Source organism: Rutidosis leptorrhynchoides, chromosome 9, assembly GCF_046630445.1.
Source record: "Rutidosis leptorrhynchoides isolate AG116_Rl617_1_P2 chromosome 9, CSIRO_AGI_Rlap_v1, whole genome shotgun sequence".
Classification (NCBI taxonomy): Eukaryota; Viridiplantae; Streptophyta; class Magnoliopsida; order Asterales; family Asteraceae; genus Rutidosis; species Rutidosis leptorrhynchoides.
In genome coordinates, this window is record NC_092341.1 from 334357631 (window position 1) to 334367535 (window position 9905).

Here is a 9905-nt window from a genome sequence, read left to right on the forward strand (position 1 = left end):
TGCTTCTCACATTGTTGAAACTAATCAGGACTTTCATTCTCATACACAGTCACCGCCATTTGGTACTGTGGATGTGACGAATGGTTTAGAGCATGGGATTGAAAGTGCTTCTGTCGATTTGGGGGATAGTTCCAATGCACAGCCTTCAGTAGACAAAAAGGGGTGTTCTTGTGGCTTGGCTTGCAATGGTATTTGTGTTGCTAACGAAAACGTTGTTAGTGATTTCGGTTCAATTGGTTAATGATTCAATTGTCTCTTCGCTAGTACATTGGAGCCCGCGACCGCTTTATAAGGATATTTTGGTTGGAGTTACTCCTAATTCCTTACCGGTAGTCGATTCGCGTAACAACCTTGAGGTTGTTTTCGAGGTTTTAGTTCCGGTTAAAAAAGTTATCAAGGGTATTTGCTCTAAATCTATCCATATTTACAATTTCAAGCCTGTTCGAAGTTGATGTTCAAGAGTGTGTTATTGCTCCTGGTTCAAGATATGTTCAATCCTCATTTTTGGATAAAAGCGAAGCAAAGCTTTCTACTAGTGTTTCTGGATCGGATCCCGAACGCGTTACAGCTTCGGGCTCAAGGTTGGGTGTCTCTAGGGACCCAATTGGTTTTGATTCTGTTGATTCCACGTATGACAAATCTATTGGGAAGAAGCCCCTTGTTTCGGTATCAAGTGGAAGGGTTGACGGTGATCCACTCACAGCTTTTTATGAAGTCATGGACAATATGGAAGGTGTTCAAAAAGGTTGTGTTGTTAATTCTAGTATCCCGCCTTCCGAATTGGAGCAATCTAAGAAGCTAAAAAAGGCAGCGAAAGGAAAAAAGAAAAAGTTGGTCCAAGGTGCGGAAAAGGAGGCCTTTGGCGTTTTCATCAAAGACGCTTGAGGATTTTGTTCATGGATAGATGGTTTATAATCTTCCATTTTGTCGGCTAAATTGTGTTCCATCTTTTTTGTTGTTGTTTAATTAGCCCGTCGATTTTCTAGCCTTGTTTTGATTTTGAGTAGTTGTTGTGAGCTTTGGTTGGTTGTTCGTTTTTAGTTTAGCTCGGAAGTTTAGTTTGTACGTTTTTAGGTGGTTTCATCTTTTTGATGATCTTCCATTTGTTATATAAGTTATTTTTTTTTTGCCGAAAGAAAAAAATCTATTAACTCAACGTGCCATTACTTTTAAGCATTAATATAAATTTAATTCTTAACAATGTTTCTAAGGCTTGCCATTAGAAAAATTCTATAAATTAAAACAAAAAGGCGTTTGCAATCCAAAGATGAAACAAAGCTTTGAAATAGCTAGCCTGGAACATATCGAAAACGAAGATATGCCACATAAATAAACCAAACATACATCTACTTTATAGATTTATCCAACTAAAAACATAGTAACGCCTACGTTATGCATTTCAAATATATAAACACGGCTCCCATATATAAAATTGGTGATTGTAGCATAATTTAGCATCCCCCATAAAAATACTTTAATACTGATTGCACGAATCAAAGTTGCCCAACATGATCAACTACAATTTTTTGAAGCTTTGATCCCCATATTCGATTGCCGATCCATCAAAAACATTGGAAGAAAAGAGGAAATAATCCACTCTATGTTCCACCATTAAAAAAATTGGAGATCAAAATTTAAAAGAACCTAAACAATGTAATTGAAGATGTTCTAATAATTCTTCACGTCCGGAGCACCAAATGCATCCACTATATATATAGTCTATTAAGTTCAATTCGGCGTGCCGATAAAGTTGCAACACAGGGATAATGGGTACACGTTTGCAACGCTAACCACTATATTAAAGAAATTGAAGGAGCCATAACTATATATGCAATTCATAGTGTCATTACGTAACATATTATTGGTCATTATATATATTCACTACAAGAAAAAAGATTATTAGTGACCAATTTTTAGTGATAACTTATTATTTGTTCACTAATAATATCATATAATAACCATTAAAAAGTTATCACTAAATCTTGGTCACTATACGATATTAGTGACCAAAAAATAGTTGTCACGAAGATGTGTACACAATAGTGACCAAAAAGTGGTCACTAATTTAGAAAAATAGATACTATAAAATAATATAGAATTTTATGACTTTGTCCAATTTGCCTAATGTAAATTTAATACTTACATTTAATAGATATGCACTAAAAATATTACAGAGTAGTAGACAATTTAAAAGTGTAAAAAAATTGAAAACAGTAAACTTAAACGTTCGAAGCATGAGAAAGAAAGTAGAGCTTTTTCTCATAGTTTATTTCCACAACAACTAACCGTGACATTTTCGTGTTTTTAATACTATATATTTATATTTATAGTGGTAGGATCAAGAGGGAAGTAACCAATCGGGAGAAGCAAAAACTTTTTTTTTTTTTCGTTTTTTGAAAAAACTTTGCCGAACATTTAGTAGAGACACTTTGTGATAAATATTTTTATTTTGGCGGGAAAACGTTTGAAGAAGTAATATATAACAATTATTGTATTTTTCGAGCGTATGTCGAGGTTTTAGCTATTGAGATTTAGATATTAGGGTTTAGATATTAGGGTTTATAGGGTTTAGATATTAGGGTTTAGAAATTTTGGGTTTAGGGTTTAGATTTAGGGTTTAGATTTAGGATTTAGATTGAGTATTTAACATGAACGGTTTAGAGTTTAGGGTTTAGGGTTTGGTGTTTTGGGTTTATAGAATAAACCCAAAACACCAAACCCTAAACTCTAAATCGGGCTAAATTTTACTTCGCAAAACATGAAGAAGAAAAAAACGTTCATATTCTTCACGAAAATATTATCTTGAATGTTATTTTTGTCGATCGTTTTCCCGCTTAAATAATAACATTCATCACGAAGTGTCTCTTCTAAATGTTCATATTTTCGTGTGATCTTGATGCCGGAAAAAAAAATTCCAAAAAAACGAAAAAATATTTTTTTTGCTTCCCCCGCTTCTTCTGATTGGTTACTTCCCCATTGTTCCTGACACTGAATTTATATTTATATTACTATAAAAATAATACTCCATAAAACTGGAGTTAATATACTACTCCGTAAAATACTAGTGTTGTATACTATCACGATTCACGATCTCAAATTTCTGAAGGTTAAGTCATTGTTCATTCATCTGATCATTCTTATACATTCAATTGATTAACTCAGTTAGGGTTTAATCAATCAATTAGTTGATTTAAGATCTCACCGCTTCGTATGTCAATCACTGAGTTAACGTTTCATCAACCTATTATATCAATCACTTAGCTAAGTTAGGGTTTCATCCGATCATTCTTCTACATTCAATTGAATTACTCGGTTAGAGTTTGATCAATTCATTTAATCAATCGGTGCGGTTTATTGATTCAAGATCTCTTCAATTCGTATACTAATGAATGAGTTAACGATTCATCAACCTATTATACCGGTTAGAGTTTCATCGATCAGTTATATCATTTGATTAGCTGCGTTAAAATTCCGATGATTCATTCTATCAATCGTTGATATCATACCGGTTAGGTTTTAGCTGATAATCATGCAATGAAATTGATAAATTCTATTAATCATGGCGCTCTCATTGAGTTCTTCACTCCCTGGTAAATATTCAAGATGTATTTATGTATCTGTGTTTCTGATTGTTTCTCGTATTATAAATGATTGATTTGATTGAAAGGTTTAGGATAAATTTAAGTAATTAAGCTTCAACTTATTCCTATTCATTTATCAATATATTTCTGTGTCTCATTATTGACAAATTGTTCCTTATATCAATTCAAATTTAACAGTTTAATGTGTCAAGTGTATCAGGTGTGAGCATTGCAAAAAGCTAGCTCTTCTTTGAACTTTTAAGGCCCCCATCTTTGTACTTGTTAGACATTGTTCCCAAAAAATGTACAGGACGATCATTGCTCATCTTCGAAAATGTTGTGATTGGAAGTAGTATCGCTTTTCGACTGGTGGGCATACATTACGTATATATAAGTTGTATCATCGATAAATATAGATTTACAACAATTTTAGATAGTTTGGTGGTGACTGGTTTCGAATTTTTTCAGGTGACTTGTCTATAGTTTCTGAAACGTTAGAGTTAATGGATAAGTGAGAGCTCTCCTTAGCCCGTTTGCGATATTATGTTTTCGCTTAAGTCATGTAGTTACAGTATCGTATTCTATACAGCTTTGTGTACATATGGTATTTTGATCTTATTTTCATTATATCTTCAGGTAAAGAACATTACTTATTTGCTGCCATAAAAGATACATCGACTGACTTATTGGATGTGTCTTGGCTCAGGTAGGTTTTGATATTAAAATTTGCTTAACACAAGCTTGAAGTTTTTTAATCAAATTTTATGCTCATAGCGTGCAGGTTGTCTTGGTAGCAGTCTTCCTTTGATTGAAAAGTCATCAAAGTTCCTTCTGGTGAGTACCTAAATGACATTGTACAAAAAATGAGGCTATCATATTGAAGTATTCTTAAATGTCTGCTTATGCAGGTTATTGGCTTGTCAATATGGTTTAGTGATTCATCTTTTAAATTCTGAAACAATCACCAATTGTGATGGTTCTAAATACTTATCATTTGTTCAAGAGAATTGGTGCTTTTAATGTGGTTGTTGATCAGCAGCCCTTACTTCACACTCCTTGAGAGGTAAGCACTTATGAAAATCAGTAGCTTATCATCTTCATCTTCATAATTAATTAACTATTATACAATTATGTATTCTTTATTTATTTTTATTAAATATTCATATAAATGTTTTTTCTTGATTGCGGGTATTTCAACTGCGGAATCTTCTTCCTACGACCATGACTTATGTCTTCGACATTCATGTAACCCATTTTAAACCTCTTTCATGCTGATTTTAAACAAGTCATCTTAGTTGTTTGATATATTCTTATTACTAGAAATACTTAAAATAAGTCACAGCTCTAGTAAAATTAGATCATGGCCTGTTTTGCTGATTTGTGGGCCATAGCTCTAGTGTGTACCTTGATATGTTCAATCAAGGTGCAAACTACCATTTTAACTTTATCTATACTGCGACTACTTTTTGTATCTCTTGTTCTAGATGTGCTCAGGATTATGAAGCCAGAAATACATTGATCAGAGAGTTAAGTTCAAGTGAGTCACTTCATCCATTTTCTCACCAACTTTTTTGCTTATGTAGTTGTTTTTGTATATAACTTTACATTAATATGTTTATTAATATATTTTTCAAGCAGAAGTTTGATGAAGTTTGGCAGGAGCAAAAGAATTGGTGAGGCTAAAGATTTGGACAAGCACAAAATTGAACTTGTGTCTTTAAGTTTGTAGTTATAGATTTCAGGATTTACATTTAAGAGTTTATTGGTGTATGCATTGTTGTTAGATAGAAGCATGGAAGATTGGAAATATCATATTGTGGGTACATTTCAGAAATGAGATGTTATTGTTTGATATATAAGTTGAGTTATTATTAAATGGAAACACAATTATTGCATAATATGAGAATCTGTATCATATTATACCAGTATCATATTATACCACTATGAAAGAATAATTATTGTTACCATATTTTAGTTTCTAATAAAAATATTGTGACCACTTTTTGGTCATTAACAAGAAAAAAGTGATCACTTTTTGGTCACAGATAGTAGATGTCAGTGACTACTTTTTTTCGTCACTGATATTAGTAACCATTATGAGTTGGTATTTTGGTCTCTAATTAAATTTTGTGATGGACCTATAGTGACGAAGAGTGACCAGCTTTTTTTGGTCACTAATTTGACTTAGTGATCAGTTTTATATGGTTGGTGATCAAAAAGTCTTCGTCACTGCTCTTTTTTCTTGTTGTGATTCGAATAGGAAAAAAATAATTGACATTATTCATCTACCTAAACGTGTAATAACATTCAATTTGATGGGTAAAATAGTAAGAGAAAAAAATTACTCAATGTAGATGTCGTCTTTTTAATTTGTCATTTCCTCCACGTTTTAGTAAGGGTAAATAACTATTTGCTAAAATAGAAACAAGTATGCTATTTTGGTTCACTGGTTGGTACTTTCGATTTAAGCCTACTTTTTTATAATAGTCTTTTTAACTCTCACGGACACTTTTTTTAAATAGTAGTGCCGTTTTTAACATAGGACAATACTTAATTTTAACATAGGGGTACAAATGGTAAGTTTATATTTACTTTGGGGTGTAAATGGTAGTTTCAAGGGGTATAAAATGAAAAGATTAAACAATCATATCATTTATTGATAATATGAGTTACATTTTATACTAGTCTACATGAGCTGGAAACAAGAAGATGATATACATCAAGTATACAGTACCGATATACATGGGATACATTCAAAAACAATAACAACTAACTAGGCTTATCTTTATCATTATCTATATCTTTATCATGCCCCCTCAAGACGGACGACCGAGAAGTAAGACCGATCTTGAATATGAAGTGTGAAAACTTGACAAGAGATAACGCCTTGGTGAACGGGTCAGCAAGTTGATCATCAAAGGACACAAGAGTAACACAAATAGCTCCTTGCTGAACTTGCTCCCTGATAAAGTGATAAGCCAAAGCAAGGTGTTTCATACGAGAATGAAACACAGAGTTAGCACTCAATAGTGTGGCACCAAGATTGTCACAATAAATAACCGGCTTTTGAACATAAGAAACACCCATTTCTTTAAGAAGATTGGTTATCCACATAATCTCACCAGTCGTAGAAGCTACTGCCTTGTACTCGGCTTCGGTCGATGATTGAGATACAAATCGTTGTTTCCGTGAGCTCCAAGAGACAGGATTTTTACCAAGAAACACAATATGCCCCATTGTAGAGTGATAGTTATCTTTAGTGCCACCCCAATTTGCATCTGAAAAAGCATGAACATGTAAAGGTGAGTCACGCACAATGTAACATCCTAGCTTTGGGCCTAGTAGGTAATGACTTATTTATCCTTCTGTGTTATTAAAGTGATTTTAATAATTATGTGTTTTATAATTATTGGGTATGTGATAATGTGCGTTTTGTGACAAGGGTCACAGAACATATTTCCTTTTGTGAATTGGACTTAGAACGAATAAGTTATTAAAGATTTTGGGTTTCAGATAACTGGTAAATACCCGTGTGTTAGACGGGAGAGCTTACCTTAGTGTGAAGAAACCTAAAATTAAATATATACTCTGTACGTTCATTTCATTTCCTATTTTAGAAATATCAAACCCTAAACACCCTTTTGCTCTCACATCCTTAAAATCAAGAAGTTCAAATCGAAGTTAGTAATTTCGTTCATCAGATTGTAGTGATTTCAAGCATCAAAACAAGGTAAAAATCTCAGATTTTGGTGAATTCAAATGGGTTTTATATGGGTATTGAAAAAGTTAACTTTTATGCTTGATTCTTGTTTTGAATGTGTTTGTGATGTTTGTTTCAGGTTAGAAATAGATCATATATGTGTTATATAGTGTTCTTGGGTCATTGGATTGATCAAAACTTGCAAAAATCGAGTTTTTGGGTCAAAATGGCAAAAAAACAGCGAGCTGGAATGTTCTAACAGCTCCCACACTTCTGACAGGTCACTCGTACGAGTGACCACGTGTTTGAGGCTCAGCCACGCGGTTGAGGACTCACTCGCACGAGTGAGGTCTCGTCCGCGCGAGTGAGCACTTGTCAGTTTTTGATAAAATTAAAAAGGCAGTAACTTTCAAACCGTAACTCCGTTTTTTACGAATAAACTATCGTTGAAATCGTCTTGAGGAGTAGCTTCTAATGATAAGGTTTTAAAACACTGAATCAAATTTAGGTTGGGTGTAAAAAGCTCGAATTGCTATTGTGCTGCTGTACTTGCTCTACCGTGCGTCTGAGGTACTCACTAGTGCGAGTGAGGTGTCCATTCACACGAGTCAGACACTTAAACGTGTGAGTAGGTTTTATAATCACTATTATTAAGTGATAGGTCAGTCGTGCGAGTGAGGATACTCACCCGTGCGAGTGAGCATAGTTAGTCGCACGAGTGAGACCTCATCCGTGCGAGTGACAGTGTTTGTATGTTTGGGTCAAGTGCAATTCTGACCCATTTACTATATTGCTGTGATATTAATGCTAATTAGTAATTTGATTGAAAAGTGTACTAACTAGAGAACTGATATTCTCAGGTGATAAACGGAAAGGTGAAGGCTCAGTGATATAAGACAACTGAGTACTTGTGCTTTCAGGTGAGTGTGATTATCTTTATGGGCATGATTATACAGTGACAAGTGTAGTGATTAGTGCCATGCTTATAATTAGACTGTATAATGAGCCTGTGACCAGTGCAGTGACTATATGTGATTATGTGTGCACCCATGAACGTCGAGGTATTTTGTGCGACGTAAGAGGTCGATTGTGTTTACCTTATTTGGGGTAATAGAATTGGGTTCAAGCATTACAGATTAGTGGTATAGTATGAATGACGAGTGCATCACGTCTAGAAGACTATACCAGTGATTCAGTAGTGTGGGCTATCGGTATATTCTAGCTTGATCAGCGATGGGTTGCCGGTCCTCTTGTTTATGACTTTAAGTGATTAGTGATCAGTGCCTATAAGCGGTGCTTGATGCTTGTAGTGATGTCCACCTAGATATTGCCATTCACTTAGCGTTGTGCTAATTCCCCCACAGTGTTTTGCTCTGCAGGTGTGTATTAGCAGCTTTTGGTGGGTTTTGCAGGACAACCGAAGATGTTTGACACAGTGTCACTCTGATGTGTTTTGTAATAAACTATATTGTTAAATGGCTTGTAGTAATAACGTAACACCAGTGTTTTGTGTAATCACACGTTTCTGTAAATAACATATGATATGTAAATTAATTAGTCTTCCACTGTGAGTATTAAAAAAAAAAAAGTACGGTGTTACACACAAGATGAATCCCATGATCAAGGGTCCCAGTGAGATAACGTAGAAAACGTTTAAGGGCAGCCCAATGATCCGACCTCGGAGAATGCATGAACTGAGATAGCCGATTAACAGTAAACGCGACATCAGGGCGAGTGAGAGTTAGGTATTGTAAACTACCAACTAACGCCCTATACTCAGTGGGATTCGTAATCAGCGATCCAGATTGCTAAGTAAGAACAGCTGATGTAGCCATTGGTGTTGAAAAAGACTTGGCATATAGCATATCCATGCATTCAAGAAGGTCAAGAATGTACTTTCGTTGACTTAAGAAGAGCCCTTTAGATGATGGAACAACTTCAACACCGAGAAAGTAGCTCAATGCACCTAGATCTTTGAGTTTAAATTTAGCTTCTAAACAATTCACAAACTCATCTAGAACATAAGTGTTAGAGCTGGTTAAGACAAGATCATTAACATAAACAATCAGATATATAGGCGCAGGCTGAGATTTACGAATAAACAAAGATGCATCAGACAATGAGCATTTAAAATCGTAACCCTGCATAAGAATAGTGAGCTCATTATACCAAGCACGAGGTGCCTGCTTAAGAGCATAAATAGCTTTTCGAAGCTTGCAACATGGGAAGGAAACTGTGAATCTGGAAAACCAGGAGGTTGAGCCATGAATACTTGTTCATGAAGTGTCCCATGAAGAAAAGCGTTATTTATATCAAGCTGTCGAATAGGCCAATTATGAGTGACACTAGGCTAAGAAGCGTACGGATAGTAGCAGGCTTGACTACTGGACTAAAAGTTTCCGTAAAATCAACACCCGCACGTTGCTGAAAACCTTTCGCAACGAGTCGCGCTTTATAGCACTCAACCGTACCATCAGAGTTGTACTTGATGCGAAACACCCATTTGCAGTTTATTAAATTTTGAGTAGTGCAAGACGGTACAAGCTCTCATGTGCCAAGCGAATGAAGAGCTTTTAGTTCAGTGAGCATGGCTTCTTTCCACATTGGATCCTTTAAAGCTTGCG

At 34.9% G+C, this 9905-nt stretch overlaps 1 long non-coding RNA gene across 3 annotated transcripts; it reads left to right on the forward strand.

Moving 5' to 3' along the window:
* The first annotated feature begins 4054 nt into the window (after nucleotides 1-4054).
* Nucleotides 4055-5457, forward strand: LOC139865779 (uncharacterized). 3 transcript variants are annotated; one of them, XR_011765096.1, is made up of 5 exons: nucleotides 4055-4287; nucleotides 4356-4415; nucleotides 4490-4644; nucleotides 5066-5118; nucleotides 5220-5457. It is a non-coding gene; the product is annotated as an uncharacterized lncRNA (long non-coding RNA). The 3 variants fall into 3 exon arrangements; XR_011765097.1 differs by having other exon boundaries at nucleotides 4075-4092; nucleotides 4218-4287; nucleotides 4490-5118; XR_011765095.1 differs by having other exon boundaries at nucleotides 4490-5118.
* The last annotated feature ends 4448 nt before the right edge of the window (nucleotides 5458-9905 follow it).